Raw genomic sequence first — 27,479 nt, 5'->3', positions numbered from 1 at the left:
CATGATAACCCCTGATGTAGACACTGAGAAACCAAGCACACAGCTGTCATACATATAGTAACTGAGACTGTAGGAGGTTGGGTAGTGGCCTCAACCAGCAATGCCTACAGAGGGTGCAGTAAAGTTGGTTTTAAGCTCTGCACCCAGAAGAGAAATAGATCCTTACCCAGTGAGACCAAAAGCCCACAGGTCTCCATCATCACCTTCTGATACAGGGTCCTCTGAGCCAGGTCCAGATGTCCCCATTCCTCCATGGTGAAGGTCACAGCCACATCTTCAAATTAAATCAAGGTCTGGGATAATAAACAGAGGGTTTGGGATGGCTATGTAGAACACATGTAAGACTGGAGCCTCTTCCTTGGTTATGGGCAAGAATGCAGAAACAAGGCTGAGCTGCGGGTCATCTGCTAAGGACTACTCTGGCATGGAGGCCAAGATGGAGGTGCCTTTGATGGAATCCAAAGGAATGTAAGACAGAAGCCTCCTGTGTGGGAAGCCACCGGAGAGTGAAGCAAAACAAAACTGTGTGTGGTTATGGAGGAACTGACAGTGGCCATCGAGCTGGGGTTAGGGAGGACATGAGGACACTAACTCAAATATGACCACCACTGCGACTGAGTCTCACTAGTCTGCATGGCTTGCTGACCAGAGCCCATCATATGCTTACTTAAAGTATCAAAAGAGTCAGGGCTACACACAGAGAAACTTTGCTTCAAACAAACAAAACAAAAAGTAATTAAAGGCAGGGTTGGTGTTTACTGCTCTAGTTTGTTAATGTAATATTTTAAAACTGTAGCACCCAAATCCGGCTTGTTGTTTCAGAGCTACCATGTTCTCAGCTAGACTAGGCATGAGGCCACAAGTGGCAGTGTGTTCTCACCACTCCTCAGCACAGGCCACTGGCTCAGGAGGCCAGAGACACTGGCACTGCCACCCACAAGACGCCAGCATGGAAGATGGATCTGTCAATCTACCATGCTGTCTCCACAAAGCTGGGAGGGCAGGGCCTAAAAATGAGGCAGACTAAAGTTTCATGCAATATCCAACTTTATTCATAGTATCAGACAATGTATCCTCTAAAGAGCTGAGTCACCTTAGTAGTGTACAATCACAAGGACATGCTACACATGGCAAAATATATTTTCTGTAGGGGCTGTTCTGGTGCTAAGGTCCTGTTCCCCAATTGGATCTTGATCTGTCAGTAAAGGAAGCCAAGGGCTAATTGCTGGGCAGAAGGTACAGGCGGAATTTCTGGATCCCTGGAGGAAAAGGGAGACACAAGGAAAGAGAAGGCATTCACCATGCTTTGGAGAGAGGATAACCAGGCAACCGTGTGAGATCTCAGGAGGAGCGGTGGGCTGTGGCCACTCCTCTAGGTGGATGGTCAGAGAGGAGTTTAGCAGAGACTAGAGTCAACTGACCAGCTAAGGTTAGGGCAGGTGGGAGGAGTGGAGCGAAGAGTAATGGTAAGGGCACACTTTTCCAGTCCGGAGATAGTAGTGCCCAGCATTTGTGCCAAGAAGGCAAGCTGAAAATGAACTATGTGTGTGTCTTTTATCCATGGATTCAAGGGAAGATAGGAAGGGCCTGGTAGCATAGCCACTTCCCAGAGATAAAGTGGGGGTAGCAAAAAGCTGTATGCAACAGTTTTCCATGGAGATATACATAACAATGGCTGAAGTAAACTCACTCCTATCTGCCATACCAGGGAGAAGCATGAAACACATTCCAAGAACAATTCTGTGTTTTGAAGAAATCGAGGTCACAAGACTTTCTTGCCTTGGTTTCTTGGGGTTTTTTCACAAGCACTCAGAAGTCTCCTCACATGACTCCATTCTTGGATCATATTCCAACAGCCTGGGAAGATGGCTGTGGGTGAAGTGCTTGTAGCATAAAGACAGAATTACAGTTTCCCAGTACCCATGTATATGCTGGATAGCATAGGATCTCCAAAGCAATGGCTAACTTAATGAGCTGGAAAGTGAACTCTGGATTCAACTGGGAGATATTGCCTCAACAAATTAGGTGTACAGCAGTTGATGTCAGACATTACTCATACATTTGAGTGTGTGCAACACTACATACACACACACACACACACACACACACATACAGCTGAATCAACATCTTAGAAAGCCTCCCATTCTGGAGGGTCTTGCTGGCTAGACTGTGAAGACACCTCACTCAGAGATGCTGAGCTGGTCCCCACCCCTTCTGTGGAGATTGACACAATGCCTGACTGAATAACAGCAATGAGAAGGACTATGTTTCTTATATAATAATCCCTGATGGAGACACCAAGGAACCAAACAAGAGGCTGTCATATCACAGTAAGCTGAGACTGAAGGAGGATGTCTGTACACACACACATACACACACACACACACACACACACACACCTACCTCTGCCTCCCAAGTGCTGGGATTAAAGGTATAAGTCACTATGCGTACTGGCTAGCGGCATCTTTGAACCTCAACTGAGAACCTACCTCCATAGGATCAGTCTGTAGGTAAGCTTGTAATCAACTCTCTTGATTGATGACTTATTTAGGAGGGCCTAACCAACTAGGGGTGATGCTACCCCTGGGTAAGTGGTCCTAAGGTATATAAGAAAACAAACTGAGCAAGCCAATAAGCAGCCCACCTTCATGGATTCTGCATCAGCTCCTACTTCCAGGTTCCTGCCTTGAGTTCTCACCCTGACTTCCCTGGATGATGGACTACAAGCTATAAGATGACATAAACCCCTTCCTCCCCAAGATGCTTCTAGTCATGGTGTTTTATCACGGCAACAGGAACTTAAGACACAATGCCTAGCTCACACTTTGTGTTTGTTTCATTTTTAAATGAGCCAACATTCACACTGTTCCCTAATATTACTTAGGTATCTGGTAACCAAGTGACCAAGGACAATGGCCATAGTACCATGAACATGGGTAGCAACCTGGAGCATGATATCTGTCTTGGGATATCTGTCAAGGACAAAGTATAGGTAAGGATCTGCCAGCCACTCAATCTCACCTTTCTTAGAAGCATGAGTGCAACTTATGAGACCCATGACTCCAAGGGTCCTCTCATGCCTCCTTGAATAAAGCCTAACTCTTCTGATGGTACCTCAGCCTGGAAGTATCCCTCAAGCTCCCCTCATTCCCATTCTCACCCATGAAAACCTTGCAAAGTGTGCTTTCAGTATCACCCATAGGCTTCCCTACTCTACTGTGGGTTACTTGTTGAAACAGTTTTGTGTACTTGTGAAGCACCGTGGGAAAGTGCAAAGCAGCGTGTATTCAAGAGGCAGCTTGGAAGTAGATCTGAAAACTGCTGTGGCCATTTCCTCCAAGCACAACACTCTATCCTACAGGGAAGCTCCCTACACTCAGGAAGTAAACAACTCAAAGGCTTCAGGAAGTCCTGGAACTGACTGGATCCACTCTACTCTTCCCTGAAGCATATATAAGCTGTAAGGTCTGCCAAGAAACACAGGCCAGTTGAGCTACCTTCGAGAGGCTCGGATCATTATCAATGTCTGAACTCCAAATGCTTGCAGGTGGTGCAGTGTACCCTGGGTTGCCAGCTTTTGGGAGCTGTCACCCATGCTAGGGTAGGCTATGGTGACACATGAATGAAAATGTTGGGAGCCTTGATCAGAGAACTTTGTCTTGGCTTCATCTCTTCCATTCCCAGCCCCACCTCAGGTGAACCCAGTTGACTTGTGGCAGTGGGCGGCTACAATTATTGATTTAGGATGCAGTGACTTCTGATGATGTGCCTGTGAACTTCACTGTGGAAGAGTGGAATTTGCTGGATCCTTCCCAGAAGAATCTCTACAAAGATGTGATCCTGGAGACCTACTGGAACCTCATTGCTATAAGCTATAATTTGGAAGACCATCATATTGAAGAACAATGTCAAACTTCTAGAAGTCATGAAAGGCATGAAAGAAATCATACTGGAAAGAAACCTTATGAATGTAACCAATGTGGTAAAGCCTTTTCAAGTCACAGTGGTCTCCAAATACATGAAAGAACACATACTGGAGAAAAACCTTATGAATGTAATCAATGTGGTAAAGCCTTTTCAAGTCACAGTTGTCTCCAAATACATGAAAGAACACATACTGGAGAAAAACCTTATGAATGTAATCAATGTGGTAAAGCCTTTTCATATCACAGTACTCTCCAATATCATAAAAGAACGCATACCAAAGAGAAACCTTAGTTATGTAATCAATGTGAAAAAAAAAAAAACATAAGTGAAAAGTCTCCAAAGACATAAATGATCACATACTGGAGAGAAACTGTGAATGTAATTAATATAGTAAAAGCCTTTTCAGAAAGTTTTTGTTTCCAAAACCATAAAAGAACCCATATTGGAAAGAAACCAATGAATGTGATCATTGTGGTAAAAGCTGTTCCATAAGGATTTCTCCCCAAAACATAAAAGAACCCATATTGGACAGAACTATGGATGTAATCATTGTGCTAAAGCCTTTGCATGGCCCACTAATCTCAAAAACATAAAAGATCCCATATTGGAAGAAACCTCATGAATGTCATCAACGTGATAAAGACTTTTCACAACTTTAGCATCTCCATTATTATAAAAGAACAGGTACAGGAAAGAAACCTCATGAATGTAATCAGTGTTGTAAAGCATTTTCATGTCCTAATCGTATTTAAATGCATGAAGGAATTTATAGTAGGAATAAACTGTGGTGATTTGAATAGGCTTGTCCCTAAGAAGTGGCAATATTAGTATGTTTGGCCTTGTGGGAGTAGATATTACTGTTTTGAAGGAAGTGAACTTCTAGGGTGGTTGTCTTTGGAGCTCCAGCCAGTAAAAAAAACAGACTCTCCTACCACCTGGCTGGAAGACAGTCTCTTCCTGACTGCCCTCTCATGAAAATGGAAAACCCTCAGCTCCTTCTCCAGCATCATGGCTGCCTGCATGCTGACATTCTTCCTGCTATGTTGGTCATGAACTAAACACTTGAAAGTGTAAGACAGACCGAATTAACTACTTGCCTTTAACACAGTTGCCTTGGTCACAGTGTCTCTTGTTAGCAATGGAAATTCTATGTGAGACAGAAGTTGGTACCACAGGCTTAAATATTCTTATTGGTAGGCCTGACCATGCTTTTGTTGGAAGCAATGTGGACTTTTAGACTTTTGATTTGTACCTGCATTAAGTGGAACTTTATGGGCCATGCTAGTAGAACACATATACACTAAGGGTGGTTTGAATGACAATGTAATAAAAGGGGCATGTTCCAGCCCCAGAAAGCAGAGGAACTCAGCAGCTTTGTCCATGTGGATTTGGCTTTAGAGGAAAGAATAGAAGAGACGACTGAGATGATTGATGCTGGTTGGCTGTAGTTAGAAAATTAGTGGGGATGGAGAAGAAACCAGCATCACTGAGGTGAAATCTTCTCAGAATTGTTTTCTGAGAGGAGAAAGAATCTGTGTTCCAGAGATAGCCAAGGTTGTACCTTGTTGTGCACCTGGAGTTGATCATATGTGAGAATCACCCAGGTGGTGTTAGTTTCAGAGGCATAAATGAATCTGTCATGCAGAGCAACTAAGGCTTCGCCCTGTGAAGGGAGTGCATGAGAGCAATGCAGTGAATCTTAGTTACAGCAGAAGAACCCAGCATATTGAAAATGTCAGTCCCATGGGATGAGCAGAAAGAACAGCAGCAGCAGTAAAGTGGAGTCAGCCAGAAGCTAGAGTGCTAGAGCAGCAGAAGTGACCAGATCACTTTTGAGGAGCGCAGATGATCATGTGTGAATCCCAGGTACTGGAAACTGTAATATTGAAGTTACCTTTGAAACCCTAATACTTTGAGATGCCAGAGCTGTGGGGTACCTGCTCAGGAAAACTGTTTCAGGAAATAAAATCAGCCAAAGAGAAAGAATTGTGCTGCAGTGAGCAAAGCAGGAAGGAGTTGGAGATCTGAAGAACACTTTGACATCAGACATGGAGATGCAGTTTGGAGATTGCCTTGCTGGCTTTTGGTCTTCTTCTAGCCCAGTATTTCCTCACAATGGCATTTAGGAATGATGAAGTACATTCTGTAAATTTGGATGGATATGATATGCTATTTCTTTTTGAAGATATAGGGGATTACAGTTATATGGTTGGATAAAACTCAAAAGAGACTTTGAGCTTTAGACTCTTAACATTTTGAGAATCCTATAGAAGATGAGCATTTCTTAAAATTTGAACTTCATGCATTTTGGATTATACTATTTTCAAATATGGTCACCACCCATTCATGTGTTTAAACAAGCATAAAGGGGCCAGGCTGTGATATGTGGTAGTATAAATATGCTTGGCTCAGGGAGTGGCAGTATTAGGAGATGTGGCCTTGTTGGAGGAAGTGCATCACTTTTGGGGTGGGCTTTGAAGTTCCACCCAGTGCTGAATGGACCCTCCTGCTAGCTACCTGTAAGACACTTTCTTCCTGGCTGCCTTTGGTTCAAGAAGCAGAACTGTTGGCTTCTTCACCAGCATACCTGCCATGCTTCCTGCTATGATGAAAATAGATTAAATCTCTGAAACTGTAAGCCAGCTGCAATTAAATATTTGTTTTTTTATAAAACTTTCTTTATTTATGAGGTCTCTTCATAGCAATGGAAACGCTGTGTGAGTGCACTCAATATGGTCATGCCTTTGCACAATTCTGTAGTCTTCATTATCAAAAAATAATAATGTACTAGAGAGAAACCTTCTAAATATATTTAGTATATTGAAGCCTCTGCACATCTCTATAGTCTTCATCATTATGATCCTGTACATACTGGAAAGAAACTCTATGAATGTTAGCAATCTGGGGTTTATGGGGTTTATGGGGTTTATGTTATGGGGTCCACTAATAGCCAACACCATTCAAACACCAGGACAGTGTAAGAGTGATAAGAATTTTTGTAGCCAATTCAGTACTGATTATTCAAGACCACAAAAATATACTCAGAAGCGTAGGTGCATCACCTCACCACACCCCCACCCTGAGCCTGAACATAATATAGATTCCCAACTTGAAAACCACACATATCAGTGTCAAGTTACAGCTACATTTTTACCAATCAGTATTTCCTTCAGTTGTTACTCTATGTCAAATGATACAGAATGTAGGTTTTATGGTCTAGCCTATTGCACCCATTTTGTTTGTGGTTAGGAACAAGCATTTTATTTTGAAGAATAAAATATGAATAACAGAAATTATGATTAGGAGCAGTCATTATGTTTTGGGGGAACAAACATATATAATGAAAGCTGGCCAGAGATTGTTAAGTACTCTGGTCCCTTGTAACCTGGGGCTTCAACTAAGTTTCAATTTATGATTAAATGCAGGTTGGTAACAAAAGGTAGTCCTTAGAACAAGTTTCTTTTTGCTTCTTCCTACATTTAGATATCACAGTCATCTTCTAATACATAGCAAAACACATATTGGAGAGAAATCTTATAACTGAAATCAATGTAATAAAAACTTTTCACAACAAATGTGTTTATGAACAAAAATGAATACATTCTGAATGAACACTATGAATAAGCAATGTGGTAAAGCCTTTGCATGTGGCAGTCATCCTAGAAACCATGAGAAAAAGTCATAATGCAGAGAAACACCATAAACATGGTCAATGTGTTAAAGTCTTGTACTTTCTGATATCTTTATAGATGACTAAACAATTTAATAAGTAATCAATCTATTAAAGACTTTGTATATTGCAGTAGTCTTTGAGCACCTTCAATAATATCAAAAGTAATCTGTGACTTAAAATAATTTGTATGATCTTACCCAACACATTGACATTGAGTTACTTGAGGTTATTTATTATGTAGAAAACAATTGACAAACATCAACCATCATTTCAAACTTTACGATGTCTCTCTATTTTGTTTACACTGGTAAACTCATTTGTACATACAAAGGCCACTGGTTTTTCTTTTTCTTTTTTAGTTAATCGTGTATCCAACAACTTTACTGAAAGTGTTTACCAGCTCTGGGAATTGCCTTTGGGAAGTTTTAGTTCACTTGTGCTTACTATCGTATCATCCTCAAATAAAGATAATTTTATTTCCTCCTTAAAAACAAGAAAAAAAGAAAATGTTGGTTTTGTTAAAAACACAGAAATATTATGTATTTTTGTTTTAACATCAGAAAGATGGTGCTGCTCCACAGCAGGTGACTATGATTTGCCTCGTGTTCTAGCAGGGGCATGATTTTGCCATCTGCAGATAGTTTCTTTGCTAGCTACAGAATGTGATATTTGGAATTCTGGGGACTTTTCAGAAGCTATATAAATGCCCCCCAACAAAAGGGGCTGTTTGACTGGTTGCTGGTTGGATGGTTGCTACTTGGTTTATCAAGTAGTCATGAGCAAAGAGTTGAGACAAAGAAATTAGATATCTTCAAGGCCAAGTTAAAAGTTGTACCAAGAAACTCAACACCCCTAATCACTGGGAATTAGTCTAACAATATCATTGTCCCCTTTACCCTCCAACCACTTTCTCTCTTCTACCTAGTGTTAGGGGGTTGAAAGGCTGGAAGAAAAAGGGTGGAGAAGAGTGGGAGAAAAAAGATCCCACAAAGTAGCCAAAAGTCAGGTTACAGATACAGCTGTCTAGAGTCACTATGTCCCAGTAAATAACCACTACCTGTGTTCCTGTAAATAACCCCAATAAGGCTATTGATCCACCAAGTTGGATTTTGGTACTATCTTTACTTTGGTCTATTGTCAGTTCCCTATGCAGAGTGAGGAGATATTTGCTCACTTCTCTCCAGGAATGGTGTCACACAACAGGTTCAAAGTGACAAAACAGCTTGAGGTGTTTGGGCCAGCTTGGCCTGAGGGAAAGAAGTGAGCCGAGTGGGATGGTGGCTTGAAGACTGTAACCATGATGGCAGGTTGAGAGTGACAGAAGCCTCAGAGGGTAGAGTCTATCACTTACTAACCACTTACTAAAGAAATAACACAAACCCCACCCTTTGAAAGAACTCATATTCCAGGGTTGCAAATGGGCCTGTGAAATGGAAACTTAAGGGTTCTTTGGAAACTCAGTTGTGTCCAGTGGTGTTTTGCTGGGCAAACACATGAAGGAATGTTTAGCTGAAGCAGACATAGGAGAAAGGATGTTCTGCTAAAACAAACACGTGAAAGGACACATGATGAGGATTCTTTGTTAACAATGCACATGTATTGGTCCACCTTACATTGCGGAGCAGAGCTGCATTTGTCAGGACTCCATGGGAAAAAACATGCCAAAAACCATCTGGTGGTGTGCTGCAGTTTCTTGCAGCTTCTGAGGGCTCAGGACTGGTTGTCAGAGTGATATCAGCTGAGACGGATGCACCTGCAGAGGCAAGACCCATGGAGGACACGTGATGTTTGAAAAGAGAATAAATAGGACTCAATGGACAGTGATGGAGGCGGAGTCTGGCTTGTTTATAGAGCTAGCTGTGCAACACTTGTGGGTCTCAGGTCTCTGCTGATTTTCCTTCCCTTCCCATTTATGAACAAGAGGCACTTCTCTTGGCATTCCTCCTGGTCCCTCGTGCCGACTCACACGGAGGCTGAGGCCTGGCTGTCTCTGCTAGGCAGTGCCATCACTGCTGATTCATGTCTGCTATCCAGACTGCTGATATATCTGTGAAGTGTTTGCAAGTGAATCAAGCTGCCAACGCTAACTTGTGAACTGAACTGCCGATTTCCAGACAACACAGATGGGAGTTGCTCCAAAGAACCTTTCTAAACAGGTCCACTTCCCCCATATCCTTTCTTTTCCACTACCTCTGGTGGGCTAAAGGGGAGGTTAAAACATTTAAGAACCATCATTAAAAATAGACTTTAAAAAAATTAAAGTTGCACACCGGCAACAATATGGAAGCAGCCAGCTGGGGACACAGCACAGTGGCAGAGCCCTTGCCTCGCAGGCGTGAGACTTGGGTTTGATCTCCAGCACTACAGCAGAGGCTGTTTCAATATATGTGCTAAATGAAGTGAGACAGTTCTAAGGGCTCCTAAACAAAATGAGGTGATATGAGGGAGACTGGTAGAAACCTTAGATAAAGCAATTAGGGAAGGACTTCCTGAAATGGCCCTGGAACTGAGGCAGGACAGCATTACAGGAACATTGTAGGGACTTGGTGAGAGAAAGACACTCATCACCCTGGAGTCTGACGGAAGCTCCTCACTAAGTGAAAATCAAGAATGCAGGACAGGGCTCAGGGGTTAAGAGTACTGGTTGTTCTAGTTGAGGACCCAGGTTCAATTCCCAGCAACCACGTGGCACTTCACAACTGTCTGTAACTCCAGTTTCAGGGAATCTGACCCCTACTTCTGGCTTCCCCAGGTACCAGGTATACACATGATACACATAGGTAAACAGAGACAAAACATTCATACACATAAAATGAAATGAACATATTAAAAAGAATTTATCATAATTAATACTTGCTGTGAAAGCCTCCAGCAGTTAGTCCTCCTACATAGAAGTTTTTTATGTTAAGGGAATAAGCCAGGCTATAATGACAGAAAATGTGTGACCTTAGGTAGGGCCTCCCTCCTTTCCCCAGCCACTGCCCCAAAATCTAAATCACATCGGCTAACTCTGTTTACCAGTAAGGCTAGCCCACTGTACTGCATCCTGTGAGCCAGATTTTCACCTGATAGATTGTAGTACTGTCAAGTACCCCTCAGGAGTCACCCAGCTATCTCATTTAGATTTCTTAGCAAGTCTTTGATAACAGTAATTTCAATCCCACCAAAATCCTATATAACTTTTGAAAAAAACAATGAAAAACATATATATATATGTATATATATATGTGTGTGTGTGTGTGTGTGTGTATACACACACACACACACACACATCTGAAACCTACATCCATGCTTTCTGATGTGTCTTGAAGGCCCCTCCAAACCTTAAGCCTCTATTAAATGTTATCAGTAAAATCCTAACTCTGCTTAACCCTGAAATTCTTTTCAGCATTGAAGCTGTGAGTCCTGGATTGGCATGAGTATGAAGTCCCTAAAAATCTCTCAGGGAACTCCTCAGACTGCAGTGAGTGACAGCAGTGGAGCTGTGTCTTCTTTGTCTGTACCCTCAAAATGCTGACAGGGCAAGAATGGACCGATCCAATCCTGCAAGCCAAGTGAGGAAAAGTCCGGTTGTCAAGCCCTGGACTCCCAAGAAGGGTGAGCAGTTAAAGCGCATGGCAGGCAACTGAGAGTTCAGAGCCCCCAATCCATGGAAATTCTGGGTGGGCCTAAGGAGCTGTCTATGAGTCCAGCTTCAAAAGGAGAGACAGGAGAGCCCAGAGCAAGCTAGCTAGCATGGGGAAGACTGGTCTGTGAATTAAGACTGACAGACAGAACGTCGAAAGTCCCACCCCCGAGGTTCCCCAGGAACGCCTACTACCCCGCGCGTCATTTTCCAGCTTGCGGCTCTGCCTTCTGGGAAATGCAGTTTTTTCTTTCGTTTCGGTTCGGTTCTGTTCGGTGCGGTTCAGTTAGGTTAAGTTTGATTTTTTTTTTTTTTTTTTCGTTTTGCTTTGATTCAGTTTGGTTTTTCGAGACAAGATTTCTCTGTGTAGCCCTGACTGACCTGGAACTAACTCTGTAGACCAGGCTGACCTCGAACTCATAGAGATCGACCTACCTCTGCCTATTGAGTGTTGAGATTAAAGGTGTGACCCAACATCGCCTGACAAGTTTTTTTGTTTTTTGACTTTTTTTGAGTTTGGTTTGTTGTTAACGTTGTTTTTGTTGTAGTATCTAAATCCCAGCGGCTACCGGAGCACACTTCGTGTACTCTGTAAAACAGTGTGCTTTTGTAAAACACGACTGTAAAAGGAACGTTCCTGACACTTAGTAGTCTTCTCTCTGGCTATCCTTAGACTGTCTCGCTCTGTGTCTTTCTCCGAGTCCTAAAACACCCCTCACTCTTTTTGATCAATACCAAGGACCTCATTAAAACTTGAATACTCTTTGAAAAGACCATCCACACAAAAATGACCGTGTAACCTATGTTTTAGGGGAACACAGTTTGATGCATAACACCTTTGATCATTCCTTCTGGTAAGGATAGACATAGCTATTTGGGTCCACACTAGCTTGCAGAAATGTGCCTGATTCCAGTATTTTATCCATTTTGGGTTTTCGGACCACAGCTATCTGAGCAGACGTCCCTCACACAGATAGTACAAGCATTATTAAGGATACTTTAAGAAGCCTCTAGAGATGTTCCAGGGCCAATTTCCCAAGTGGCTTGCTTCTGAAGGGTCTGAGGTAATGGTGGCAGGGCACTCTCCTCTCTGTTTCAGTCACTAGCCTTGCGCCATTGAGCTACACTCAGTTTGTGGGATCCACCAGGCCCAAGATCCCCTTCAAGAGCTACCTCTCCATTTCCCAGGAACTGTGAGGTATTGGCCAAGCCTGTCGTGTCACCATAAGCCCTTGTAGAGGTCCAGTGACATGGGGAGGTGGGCAAAGCCCAGGCTTATTTAAATCAGTATGATTTTCCAAAGCATTCCCTAATGTTCCGCTGGATTTTACTGGTGTCAGTTATAACATCTCCATTTGGTCTCTAATTTTTTTTTTTAATTTGGTGCTTCACTTTATTTTGGTTAGTTTGGCTAATAGTCTGTCAAAGAGCCAGCTCTTCGTTGCACAGATTCTTTGTGTTCCTGATCTCATTTCACCTCATTATTCTTTGCATGACGTCATTAAGCCTTCCTACCTACTGATTTGGCGCACAGCTGGTAGAGCTGTTTCCTGCCCTCCACCACAGGTTCTTAGTTGTTGTTGTTTTGGGTTTTTTGGTGCTTGCTTGTTTGTTCTCTGACACCGAAATGTAAACACACAAGTTGTAAACTTCCCCCATGACTAACTGCCTTTGCTGTGCTTCAACGATCTCTTTGTCTTCATTTTCAATCGACCCTATAAAATTTTAAACTTCTTCCATGATTTCTGCAAGACTTACTGATTAGTGAAGAACAGACTGTTCACTGGGGGGGGGGGGGCGCCTCCTAGCACTGGCAAAGGGACATCAGAAAGTAGAGACATGAGCAGGCAACAGGCCCCTTGGTTGTCACATCCTGCGTCTCCACCCAGCCTCTCTGTTCTTCTTTCTTCTTTTCCCTCTCTTAATCTTGTCTTCTGCTTTCTTTTTTTTCTCACAAAGAACACAGCATGGCCTCTACTGCAGCATCCCCGTGCCTCAGCCTCCTGAGAGACAGACTGTCAGACATTAGCCCATCTTTGCCCTGGATGCTTTTGTCCATATGATTTTCTCCTCCTCTTCCTTCTATTTACCGTGCCGACACTAACCACTAGACTCACTGTGCCCTCTCTTTCACTCTCCACTTACGCCCACAATAACTAACCTGCTAGCACACCCAGTGCTGCCCTTGTTCCTTTACCCCCTTTAAAGGGGTGATTGTTGTATAACTGACCATGACTCTGTTTTCACGGTGTGTCTGCCCCTGGGTAGTGATAGTTATTGCAGAGCTGAGGATAAATCTGCTGCCCTAGACAGAGGAAAACAACCACATTGTGGTATGGTTCCTTCTCAACGTCGAAAACAAAAATGGACATATGACCTAATAAATAGAGAGCCACCCTTTAGTGAACTGCATCCCTTAGCAAAAACCTCTTCCTCCTCCTCTTGAACCCATAAGATAAATCCTTCAACAGTAATTGGGGCCCCTGAGGACCCTCACCCACGTGGCTCACTATCAGTCTTGACAATGTGCCCCTCTTTTGATCTGTAGTCTGAATAAAATGAACTTGCTACTTTTTTTCAAATCTGTGTGGGCGCTTATGGGCAGCTCTCTAGGTAAAAAGCTAAGAACCTGAGAACAATGACCCTGACCCCTGACCCCTGACCCCTGACCGCTGATCCCTGATCCCTGATCCCTGATCCCTGATCCCTGATCCTGACCCTGACCCTGACTATGGCATGGGTTTCTTTTGTGTTCCTGCCATTTTAGTGTCCTGTATGTCTCTTGTACTTGTACAGGCCTCTTTTTCTATGGATTCTGGACTTTTTTTGCCATGATTTTATTGAAAATATTTCATATGCTCTTAGTGTGGAGTACTTCTTTTCTGTTCTCAGAATTGGTCTTTTTCAGGATGTCCCAGAGAGCTCGAATGTTTCATTTGTATGGCTAGTTTTATGTCACCTTGATACAAGATGGAGTCACTGGAAAGGAGGAACCTCAGTTGCTTCCCTCCTCTGTAAAGATCTGCCTGTAGGAGGGTGTGGGGGGAGGGAGGAACTAAGAAGAGAGGAGGAAATGGAAGCTGTGATCGGGATGTAAAGTAAATAAACAATTTAATTAATAAAATAATAATTAAAAAAAGAAAAGATCTGTAGAGCATTTTTTAAATTAATGATTGATGGGGGGGTGCCTAGCCCATTGTGAGTGTGGCCACCCCTCACTGGTGGTCCTGGGTTCTATAAGAAAGCAGGTTGAGAAAGCCATGAGGAACAAGCCAGTAAGCAGCACCCCTCCATGGCTTCTGTTCCTACTTCTGAAAGACCCCAGCTTAGCAGAGTTGTTTTGTAGAGTGTTTTGTTCAGTAGAGTGTTTTGTTCAGTAGAGTGTTTTGTTCAGCAGAGTGTTTTGCTCAGCAGAGTTCTTTTGTAAGGCTGGAAAAATACTGGGCCCCTGAGCAGGTCAAAAATAGTGCTAAAGCAGTGCACCTGGCCCCAGGTGGGGGACGGAAAATACCCAGAAAAACACCAGGTGATTCAAAGGACAATAGAGCCTGCTCCGGGCACCTCGAGCACCTGTTCCTGGGGCAGGGTGTTGACCCTAGGTTGAACCTGGCCTTATTTGAATTGTCCAATTAGAACCCTGTAACCATGCTTCTCGCTTCTGTAAACCTAGCTTCCTGCTCTGAACCTCTATAAAAACCCTAACCCCTGGACCACCACACGGCAGTCCTCCACGGAGACGCTGTCGTCCGGGTACCCGTTTGGAAAAAATAAAACCTCTTGCTGTTGCATCCGAATACCTGGTCTCGGTGTCTTTGGTGACGGGGGTCTCTCAGAGCGAAAGACCAGAGTCCTGGGTCTTTCACTTCCAGGTTCCTGCCCTACATGAGGTCCTACCTTCAGTGCTATTGATGACGAACTGTTGTTACATGGCACTGCGACTGAAATAAACCCCTTCCTCCCCAAGTTGCTTTTGATCATGGTGTTTCATCACAGCAATAGTAACCCTAACTAAGACAAATACTAAGCATACAGAACAAAGAGGATGCATTGAGAGGCATGAGAGAGAAACATTAAGTTACATATAAAGGTATTACTGGCCTCCAGGCCTTAAAAAGGCTCCAGAACTTAGCACAGCTGACGCCATGATGGAAACGCCATGTAGGTCTTGCAACCCAGCATGTAGGCAGTGACACCTGCCAAAATGAGAACAAAGACCTCATCCAGTGGCATACAAAGTTCTGGGAAAGTCTCTAGATGTACTAATCTTGCTGTTCAGCTTCTATCACTCCACTTGCAGCTAACTGTTCTTGGTGAGGTATGTCAACCCAAGATATGATTTTTCAGTTTAAAAGCTCACCCTGAGAAAGGAGCAGAAAGGTACTGGGGTCCCGACCACCCAGGGTAGGTGCTGACCAGGACTTTCTATTGGCCTAAATCCATGTCAAAGTAGCCCATGTCTGCTGTCACAGCAAAGGCAGAGCCATGAGAGTAACACCCAATGGCACAATAAAACTTTAAAAGCCAGACAGGCATAAAGAAATTTTAAATTCTGAAAGACTACAACTGTCAACTTAGGTTACTATACCCAGAAAACTGTCAAACTGATGGAGAAATAAAAGCATTTTATGCTAAAAACAGACTTAAGGAGTTTTGATCACTAAGCCAGTTCTAAAGAAGATATGGAAGGAAGTTTTTTGTTTGAGAGACTGATAAATAGAGATGCTACAATAGCAACTAAACAAACTAGGATTGGGAAAACACCAAATACTCCAGAGTCAATAAAATAGTAGGAATTAATACATATCCTTCTTTAATAATTCTAAATGTTAGTGATCTCATTCTCCAAGTAAAAGTTATAACTGGAAGTTTGGGTGCTAAGGGCAGGGCTTTTCCTGAGGCACTAGTGTATGGGGAAGAAACACAGTTCCTTCTCTAAACCAGAATATGCTCAGCAAAGCCAATAATGGCTTGGGGCCAGGGCCTTGGGGGAGCTGTAAGGCTGGGTCTGAGAACCCAACTCTTCCCACTATTCGAGGCTATGGTTATCAGAACCAAGGTCGTGTGTACTCAGTCTGTACTTGAGATAACCGGTGTTCTCCATGAGCAACATTATTTGATTAGTTTTGCAGTAACTTGATCCCATTGCATGATAGTTTCTGCTGACTTTGACCCATTGCTCCCCTGAAAATAGCATATAAGATACTGTACTTTTTAATAAGCTTGCTCGGCACAAGACATAACTTATGCAAGACATCCAGAGCCCACCTGTCCTATCTTCTTTAGTTACTTGGATCTTCCTTCTTAGGAACCTGTCACTGAAGAGCAGTCACTCTGTTCCAGGTCAGTTGGGTTAAAAACTCAGGATGCAATGCTGGTCAGTAAATAAAAGCACATGCTGCCAGGTCTGCCACCTGTGGGGCACTATCTTAATTAGTGATTGACAGGCGTGGGCCTAGCCCACTGTGGGTGGGGCCAGCCTTGGGCTGGTAGTCCTGGGTTCTATAAGAAAGCAGGCTGTAAAAGCCATGAGGAGCAATCAGATAAACAGCCCCCCTCCATGGCCTCTGCATCAGCTCCTTTCCTACCTTGTTTGAGTTCCTGTCCTGACTTCTGTTGATGAGGAACTGTGATGTGGAAGTGGAAGCTAACTAGGCTAACAAATTGTTTTGGTCATGGTGTTTCATCAGAGGAATAGTAATCCTAACTAAGACGAACATAAACAATGAGTTGGTTCCAGGAGTGGGGTTCCACCAAGGGCCCAGAAGGAAAAGGCTCTTTGCCCTTCTTCATGCCATCTTAAGCACCTTCTAACTCAAAGACCCTCCTTTCTCTTTCTTTATGTTCACTTCCCGTTGGCTGCTTGCTTGCTTGGCCTCTTGATCTACAGTTGACTTTACTTAGCTCTTGGATTAAAGGTGTGTTCTAAGGATGAACCATACCACAATTAGAAACAGTGCATAATCTCAGGGTTCACAGTGTGATCAAATATTCTGCAGCGCTCTGTCTTGGGAACTTTGGGCTAGAAGAGCTATTGCATGCTGAATGATCAAGCAGGCTGTCCTGTCAGAGCTTTGACTGCTGAGAGGTGTGCAGACAATGGAGGTCTGAAGTTTCAGGGGGGTGGGAAGCAAAGACTCTGCCAGGCCTTTTGTGTGAAGACTCTAGCTAGTCAAACTGGAGCTGAAGAATCAGGCATGGTTATCAAGAGACCAGATCCACTAAAGTAAAAAGTTTGCTTTGCTGGAACAATGGATGCTGGTTTGCTGGGGCTGAAGAGTCAGCTGTAACTAAGAAGAGACCAGTATCATTGAGGTGAAGTTTTCTGGAGTGTTTCCTCAGTGTCAGCACACACACACACTCACACTCACACACACACACACACACACACACACACACACACACACACACACTGTGTTCCAGAAGCAGCCAAGTTTGTACCTCACACTGGCAGCTGAACTTAGCAGCGTAAGAGCCACTCATGTGGTACTGATTGTGAAGGCATGGAGGTGTCATGGAGAAAAGTGGAGGCTTAGCATTGTATGTCAGGGCGGGAGTCCCTGAAGAGAAGCCAGGAGAGACTGTTGGTAAACGTGCAGTCCAGTTGTAGCAAGGGACAGAAGCATTGGAGATTAGAGCAGCATGGAACAACCAGCAAGAATAGAAGCAGTGGTGGAGTGGAGCTGTAGAAACTTAAAATTAATTTTTTAAAAAGCTCTGATTTTGGTTTTAAACTCAAACATTAACTTCCCCCAGGGACACATCCCAGGAAGAGCACATTCCAAAGACTCAAACAGATGTTCCAGGAAGAAAGACCCAAGATAGGAGTTTATGAGCCCTTAACACAGTAAAACCTGGGTAAACAGAAGCTACTTAAGCTGACCTTCTTTTAAAAATAAGATGTAAAGCTGGGCAGTGGTGGTGCACACCTTTAATCCCAGCACTTGGGAGGCAGAGGCAGGCGGATTTCTGAGTTCGAGGCCAGCCTGGTCTACAGAGTGAGTTCCAGGATAGCCAGGGCTACACAGAGAAACCATGTCGGGGGGGGGGGAAGGAAAAAAAAGATAAGATGTAAATTTGAGTTACTTAGCAACTGGGCATGGAAATGGAAATGGAGCTTGGGAACGGCTATTAAAGTCAGCCCTTGTAGTTATTGATTAAGTGGTAAAACTGCCTTTATGAGCCTTGTGAATATTGGTATAAAAATGGCCCCAACTCTAATTCGGGACTCTTTTGTCTGCATATAAGGGAGCCCTGATACACCAGTATCAATAAACCTCATACAATTGCAGCGAGTCCTGTCTGTGTGTATTTCTGGGGGAGTGTGTCCCTTGGTTTTGGATACTTAGAATCCAACAGAGCCAGGCAGAGCCTGAAGACAAGCTGTGTGTGCTGCACTAGAGAACTGACCCACACCACTTGCAGGAGCCCAAAAATTATAAGTGAATCCCAGTTATTGGATGTTGTGCTATTTGCACTTTTAGAAATTTGGTTTTACTTGGATCTAATTGCAACTGTGATCTGGCTTTGAACTTTTGAAAGAGATTTTGGATTTTGGATTTTGGATTTTGGATTTTTTAGAAGACTGAATACTTTAAAGAGACTGAACTTTTAATGTGTTTGGATTTGTAAAGACCATAAGACTTTAAAGTTATTTATGTTTTTAATGTGTGATCTTGGGGATGAATGAGAAAGAAAAGGTGGTCACTTAATGATGATGTGTTTGTCAAGGTGGCAAACTGACCTCTGGGTCAGTTTTGCCAAATAGTTTTATGTAAATTTGACACAAACTAAAGTCATCTGAAAGGAGGAAACCCCAATTAAGAAAATGTCTCAATATGACTGGGGCACAGGCAAGCCTATTAGGCATTTTTTTTAAATTAGTGATTGAATGGAGAGGAAGCCATTTTGAGTAAAGCCTCAATTTTGAATAGGGATCAAATAAAGTTTATGTTCCCAAGACCTCCCTAGGTAGCTAACATCCTGCTTGGAAGAAAGAGATATGTAAGTGGGTAACTGACATCCTTATAAGACATGAATGCTAGGCAAGTCAGCCTACCACCGTTGAATAAACCACCAATGGGAACAGGATATGTGTTCCTAAAGAACAAAAAAGACAGGTTCCTAAAGAAATCCCCTATCTCTAAATCCTGGTTGGTGGGGAAAATATAATTATATCTTGGCAAAGCTGTTTGTGGTTTTTAATCTTCAAAGCTCTGTAACATTCTGGCTGTGGGGAGAAGGTGTTGCAGTTCAGCTCCTGAGTCTACTCTGTGACCCTGATGAATCAGTAGCTGCTTGACTACAACAAATTTTGTCATCTTCAGCGACACGATATTTGAGTTGTATTGCATCTAGGTGGAACCCATAACACTTGCCCTGCCCTGATTTCATCACAGTCCCTTCTTTTGACCAGTGATGTCCTTTAAGCCAGTCACCTGAGCATGTTTCAAGAATCCTTGAGGTCTGTCCTATCAGCTGCTTCTTTGAGATCCAATGAGCAAACCCTGCCATGTGGTGACTGTGAAAACACCAGAAACAGAAACTGACATTTTTGGATTTCTGTTGGGATTTTGAGACTTCTTCCATGTGGTTCCTGGCACTCAGGTCAGTGCTGGGCAGTTTGGAGGGCTGCTGGAGGAGTAGGCTGTGTGTTCCTGTGTGGAGGGCCTTGGATATTTCACAACCTTGAATTGGGCCCATCCTACCCAGAAGAAGTTACCCTTATGTCGTGGAGGAGACAGCGACAGCCATGACTGCAGCACTGAAGAAACCTGAGCCCAAGTATCAGTCACATTTTTCAGTGGCCTTTGTATTCCTACTGGCCCTGACATTGGCCTTTTTACCTATGCGGTCCTGTCCTGGGAAAGCAGAAGCAGATACACAGTCTAGCCAAGGACAGCATAACAGAGAAGTGGACTTCCTGAAAATAGTGGATGTGTCCAGGATGTTGTATTATTAATCAAACCTGATTGTACCCAACAGGGTAAACATCACCATACAGACTCTTTGGCTGGCTCCTACTGTGTGGGACTGAACTTTCCAAATTGACTGGCAATTCTGGCTCCAGAATGTCATTGTTGGGTTAGTCGTTTTTGCCACAGGAAATACATAGACTTCCTAAAACTGTTTCTACAGAGTGCAGAGATATACTTCATGGAAGGACACAGAGTGAAGTACTACGTTTTCACTGACCAGCCAGCTAGGGTTCCAACCTTGAAGCCCTGTAAGGGAAGGCAGATGATAATTCTGAAAACTCAGGCCTCTAACCACCACCTAGACATGTATGTGTACCAAATAGAGATGACCAGCCATTTTTCCCAGCAGCATTTCGAAAAGGAAGTGGACTACCTAGTCTGTGCTCATGTGAACATCATCTTCTGCAACTGTGGGTGTGGAGATCATGCCCTCCTTGTTTGGCACACTGCATCCTCTCTTCATTGGATTCCCAAGAGAATCTTTAGTCTATGAAAGGCAGCCTCAGTCACAAGCCTACATTTCTGAGGATGAGGGAGACTTTTAATCTTCGAGAGCTGGAGATTTACAGGCTCACCAAGTTCTGTTTCCAGGCTGTGATGATGGACCAAGTTCATTACATCGAGGTCATGCTGCCTGATGAAAGCTACTTGAACAAGTATCTCCTTTACAACAAGCCCACTAAGATCCTCTCTCCTGAGTACATGTGGCACAAGCAACTTCTGAATAGACACATTTTTCAAGATATGCTGATAAATGGGGAAATGCTTGTGAGAGTCAGCAAACATCCCTGGACTGACCTCAACCAAGTCTTCCAGAGAGGCCTCAGACAGCGTCAGTTGCAGGCATGTTCAGTCTTTTCGAGTGCTGCCTGAGGTCTCAAATGCGTTTTACTAATGTGAGCATCGGCTTCACACTTCCAATTGGTTGAGAGAAAATGCTCATGTGTAATTGTACCCTCAGCTCACCTGGCCTAGTTCACTTTGTGCTGCTGTGATAAAACACCAGCACACTTGGAGAAAGAAAGGGTTCATTTCAGCTTACAAGTTATAATACTGTGACTTCTCAGAGGCACTCAGATTTCTCCACCTGTGACTCTATTCTTATATCATGTTCTGACAGTAAAGTATACTATTCCATCTAAATGGTGAGAACCTACTTTTACATAAGAACAATTTAGAAAGATGTTGGTCATTAGTGTGGCCAGTCACAGCAGCAGAGCAGGCCTGGGTAATTCTCTCTACACTGCACTGAAGCCACAGCTATGACTTCAGGGCCACCATAGAGCCAGCTTCTCAGACTTTGCCGGCTTAGGCCACAGCTGTAAGAAGACTGTGTGTAGTTTGTCATTTCTAGGTTCTGTGGCACTGTCCATGGTGCCACACTTGGCTGACATGTAAAGCGCGCTCACCTCCCAGTCATGGTCTCTGTTTGCTGCTGGAGAACAGAACTTCTAAGTACAACACTTTACATGTGGGAGCCCTAGGTTCAATTCCCAGGGCCACAAAGAAAAAAGTCTCTCTGGTTAAATACAACGTGGCCTATAAAGATGTGGCTTCCTTCTGGCATGCTTCTCATGGGGGACGTTTTAATTTTGGAAGCATGATAGTGGGCTTTTTCACCTGAACCCACGTTCTCCAAAAGAATGATTAAGAAACTTCTTCCATATGAATAAATGCCTAGGCCAATTGCTTTGGTTCATTTCTGCTGGCTCATAGCTCAATTATCCAGTTTAAAATAGTCTATGCCTTGCCACACGGCTAGTTAGCTTTCCTTCAGTTTCAAGTACTATCTTCCTCAATTCTAGGCAAATACTTTCCCATGCCTGGCTATCCCAGAATCCCCCTTCCCAACTGGAACTCTCACCTCCTATATCCTGCCTCAGCTAAGCTTTTGATTGACAGGTGATATCCTTATACAATACTTAAGAGATTCTCTCTACCTGAAAGGATATGGGTCTGATGTTCTGCACATCATTGCCTATGAGGTCAGAGTTCTGTTAAAATCTTAGGGACAGGAGAATTAGAAGGTGAGTCAAGGACCTATGGCTGCCCTTCTGAGAGGATTGAGAAGCCCTTCTGGAACCCCAGCACCTATCAGGGAGGGCCCCTAAATACTCATTATCTTTCTATCATTTCTACAAAGCACCAGGAAAAACCAACTTATTTTAGCTCACAGTCTCAGGGATTTCATCCCATCATTACTTAGTCTCATTGCTTCAGGTCTGTGGCTCATGGTAGATGAGAGATGCTTAGATTCTGGCCATCAGGAAGCAAAGACCAAGAGAGAAGAGGCAAGGCTATGGAGAAAAAATACTATCATTCATAGGGACTTAATGGCCTCCTTCCTTCAACTAGACCCTGCATGCTAAAGTCTATACCACATTCTAACAGCCCACCCCATCATGAACTTATCACTAGAGTCATCTGTTAAGGCCTTCAGCATCCAGTCATTTCCCCAAATCCCCACCTCTGATCTGCTGCCTTGGAGTCCAAGCCTGAAGCGCACAGGCATTGTTGGGATGGGGTAAGGTTGGGTGAGGTGGGGTATTTCAGATCTGATGCTAATGCTCATCTTGCTGTCTTCCACCATCTGAATGGTAACAAGAGCGATACAGTTACCTGTTGAGTTTGAAAATAAACTGTTGATGGAAATGAGTCTTTGCAACTGAAGCTTCTTCCTGTTTTGTTCTGTTTTTAAAACCATAAGTAAAATCAGTCTTTATCACAGAGATGCTACTAAAGCAGCCATGACTCAGCCCTTTGTATCTGGGGTCTGTATGGTGTGGGGAGAGTATCTGGTGACTGGACAGAGATCTTGGGAGACGGCGAGAAGCGACATGTGTGGTTGGACCTAGCAAGAGGATCAGAGTCAGAGCTAGGATTATTCTCAGCCCTGCCACTGACTGTTGGATGACGTGACTAATACAATATGCATAATGATATACATAGTAGTCACTTGGCATTTACAGTCAACAATAGCACATGTTTGGACAATATTTACCTATTGTCTGCTTTTCTCACCATTCTCTAGATCATAGTCATCTCAAGTCTTTCTCTCTGTGTGTGTATACATGTGCATGTATGTGCATGTATGTATGTGTGTGTATATCTGCATGTATATGTGTGTGTACATGTGTGTGTGCCTGTGTGTTTGCAATATCAAGGTTTCATACACAAGAGAAAACATTCAGTATTTGTGTTTCTGAGAATTAGCATTACCATGACATTTGTGTCAGGAAAGCATCTGTGGGTTGGTTTAACTATCAGAAAGCAATGGGCACAATACACTAGTGTGACAAGCCGTGATGCTAACTCAGAGCTGTGAGGAGACTATTTGACAGCATTTACTATCCTCTTTTAAAGAATCATCATATACGAATGCATCATATCACAAACATTTAGAGGGTGTTGACATTACAGAATGGGGCTGTGGGAGAGGAGATGTAGCCGAATGGTAGGTAGGTCAGTTGTCTAGCCATGTTCCATCATAACAACATGAGACCCAAAAAACAACAACAGCAACAAATGGGCTGTGGATGAACTTGCCACATGGACCTTGTGATGGTTTGAATGAAAGGGCCCCCATAGGCTCTAAGGGATTGGCACTGTCAGGGTGTTGTGGGAGGAAGTCTATCACTGGAGGTGGGGTGCCACCTGTAGCTTTAATTTCTTTCAAATCCTACTTTTAATGATGGTTCTTAAATGCTTTAACATCCCTTCTAGCTCACCATCCACCACAGGTAGTAGAAAAGAAAGGATACAAGGGGAGTGGACCTGTTTAGAAAAGGCTCTTTGGAGCAAATCCCATCTGTGTTGTCTGGAAATCAGCAGTTCAGTTCACAGGTCAGCAGTGGCAACTCGATCTACTCACTACATCAGCAGTCCAGTTTGGACGAGTCAGGATAGCAGCAGCAGTGACAGCAACCAACAGGCAGGAGTCACCAGGAAGAACAAGGACCAACAGGAACACCAGGAGAATTTCTCAGGTGTGGCTCTCTCAGCTAAGCGAAGATCATCAAAGACTTGAGACCAAGAAGCATTGCAGAACTAGCTCTACAAGCAAGTCTCTCACAGTGTGTTGAGTCCTATTTATACTCCCTCTAAACATCACGTGTCCTCCACGGGTCTTGCCTCAGCAAGTGTGTCTGTCTCAGCTGATATCACTCTACCAATCTGCCTGAGTCTGCAGAAGTGGAAAGAAACTACAGCACACCACCAGAAGTTTTTAGGTGCCCTTTGTCTCTATGAAGTCCTGACAAATGGTTCAACCACACAGTCTAAGGCGAACCAATACATGCATATCATTAGCAAAGTAGCCTTCATCACACATCCTTCCCTGTATTTGCTTTAGCAGAACATGCTTTCAGCTGTGTCTGGTTCAGAAAAACACTCCTGCACGTGTTTGCCCCAGCAAAACACCATCCGACACAACTGACTTTCCAAAGAACCCTTAAGTTTCCACTTCTGAAGCGTGTTGCAGTCAACAAAGCTGGAAGGAGTTGGAGATCTGAACACTGCTTTGACATCAGACATGGAGATGCGGCGTTTGGAGTTTACCAGCTAGTTTCCATCTTGCTTTGGTTCAGTATTTCCTCACTATGTTTCCTTTCCTCCCCTTTGGAACAGTAATGTATATTCAGTGCTATTGCATGTTGGAAGTATGTGATCTGCTTTCTTATTTGATTTCACAGGCGATTACAGTTAAAAGACTGCATCAATCTCAAAAGAGACTTTGAACTTTGGACTTTTAAGCAGTGCTGAGACTGCGGTAAACTATGGGGACTTTTTTGGTCAAGAATGCATTTTGCCACAAGCCCTTGGGGGCCAGGGAGTAGAATTTAGTAATTCAAATGAAAATAGCCTTTACAGGCTCACAGGGCATGGCACTATTAGGGGGTGTGATCTTATTGAAGGAAGTGTGTCACTCTGGTGGTGGGCTTTGAGGTCTCAGAAGTTCAAGCAAGGCCCATTGGCTCACTCTGTCTCTTCTTGCTTGCCTGCTCCTTCTCTAGCATCATGTCTGCCTGCATGCTGCCATGCTTCCTGCCATGACGGTAATAGATAATGAATGTAAACAAGCCCCAGATAATGCCTTCTTTCAGGAGAGTTGCCATGGTCATGATGTCTCTTCCCAACAATAGAAACCCTAACACAGACCTGTGCATTCCAGCCCCAAGACAATTCCAAGGGTAACCAGTGTGAAAAGCACACTTTTCAGACTGGTAAATGACCCACTTCAGTCAGAATCCTGAAGGTAAGTCTATTATTATTATTATTATAAATTCTGAAGCTCGTGGGGCACACACTTCTAAAATGGGGTACATGCAGCACACACAGATACTGTTGGACCCTAAGATCCAAACCGGGAAGACATGCTCCCCCAGAAACACTCATGGACAGGGTGTTTGATGCAAAAGCAAGAGGTTTATTGATCCAGTGCACTGGGATTTCCCCCCCCCACCCCCCCCACCCCCCCGCACACAGGCTAGAGGAACCCCAAGCTAAAGCTAAGAGTAGTTTTTATACAGTTTTCATAGGGCTCACAAGGGCAGTTTTACAATCACCTCTTAGACAATGATAACCACAAAGGCTGACCTCAAACAGCCACTCCCAGTTTCTTGGCAACATTATCTTATGACAATGAGTGTTAGCTAAGTCTATCTTACCATAGCTCCTGTTTACACAGGTTTATTGCGCTAAGGGCCCAGCTTCCGGATAACCTTTCAATTCTCTTATCTTGGGCCCTTCTCCTGGAATGTATGTGTAAGTCTTTTGAATGTGCTTCTCCCGGAACGTGTCTCTGGACAAGTTAATTTTTAAGTCTAGGCTGAGACCTGAGATTCCTTTAATACGTCATTCTGTCTGGTACCTGGGAGAAGACGGCTCATAAACAGTCGCTGGTCACTGTGAGGCCCACTTTGCAGGGAAGTGCCTTCTGTCCATGCCAGAGTTTGGAACCCTCTGGACTGCATCAGTTGACAAAGCAGTGCTGTGTGCCATAATGCCAAACACTTGAACCATAGCAAACATATTTTCTGAGACAGGGTCTCACGATGGAGGGCTAGTTGGCCTGGACCTTACTATTAGACCAGGCTGGTGTCAAATTCACAGAGATACACCAACTTCTATCCTCCCAAAATGCTGGGATCAAAGAGAGTACAAAGTATGGAATTAGAGCATCTGAACTCAAGTCCCAGTCTCTGTCACTGCCATGCAGGTGACCCAAGCAAGCCTCCAACTTTTAATAATTATTTATATATAACTCTTTATAATTACTTAAATTTGTTAAAGGAAGCAATGATAAACACCTGGCAGAGCTGTTGTGGACAGATCTAGGTAGATCATGTCACCCAGTCATCGCCCAACCCTGCTGTGTTCAGAATCCCTGACATCTTGGCCAGGCAGGCTCCTAACTTATGCCTTTCTAGGGCAGCCATGGAGAAGACTTTAGGACTTAGGGCCTAGAGGAACTCATGTGTGATGATGCTGAGCTACCCAGCAGGAAGGGGATCTAAACGGTTAAGTAGTGTGCTCCATGGAGGCAACAGAAATGGAACACCAAGTCGTGCTGCTTGGTCTACTCCCTGGACCTAAGTGCACAGTACCTCATTGGCTGCAGCCATGGCAGCTGCCTAGATAGAGCAGTAGCAGTGGTACCCAGAATTGACCCACTGCCCCATCCTCATCTCTCCTACCTTGACCTCCTATGAGCCTTGCTTCAGCCCTAGCTTTGACCTCTGATGATCCCAGGACAGAAGACACAGAGAATCACTGGCTCTGACTTCAGGTGCTGAGGAGAATGTGGACCTGATGATGGAGTATGGAGGTGATAGATATTCAGACTCCTGGAATCTAGCATCTTGTACGGTCTCCAAGTGCCACCCCTCTGCAAAGAGCAACAGGAGTATAAGCATTAGGAAATCCCAGAGCTGAGCTACCATGTTCTCATCCTTTGTTTTGATGCCCTTTCCCTCCCTCCCTTTCCTGGCACACCTTTTCTAGACATACACACACACACACACACACACACACACACATACACACTCACACATAGACACATAAACATACACACACAATGAGACCCACACACAGAGAGATGCACACGTGTGCACACATACTTCCTTAAAAGAGTGAGGTTTGCCTTGGACTTGCGACTGTGAAGGGGCTTCGAATATCTTACTGCACTCTCAGAAGCAGACAACACAAAACCAGCCTTCTGGGACAGCTGTCTCTCACTCATTTGTCTCCTCCATTCATCATCTTCCTCATCTACTCCAGT

This window comes from Arvicanthis niloticus, chromosome 1, assembly GCF_011762505.2.
Source record: "Arvicanthis niloticus isolate mArvNil1 chromosome 1, mArvNil1.pat.X, whole genome shotgun sequence".
NCBI classification, from domain to species: domain Eukaryota; kingdom Metazoa; phylum Chordata; class Mammalia; order Rodentia; family Muridae; genus Arvicanthis; species Arvicanthis niloticus.
This window is presented reverse-complemented; position numbering follows the sequence as displayed.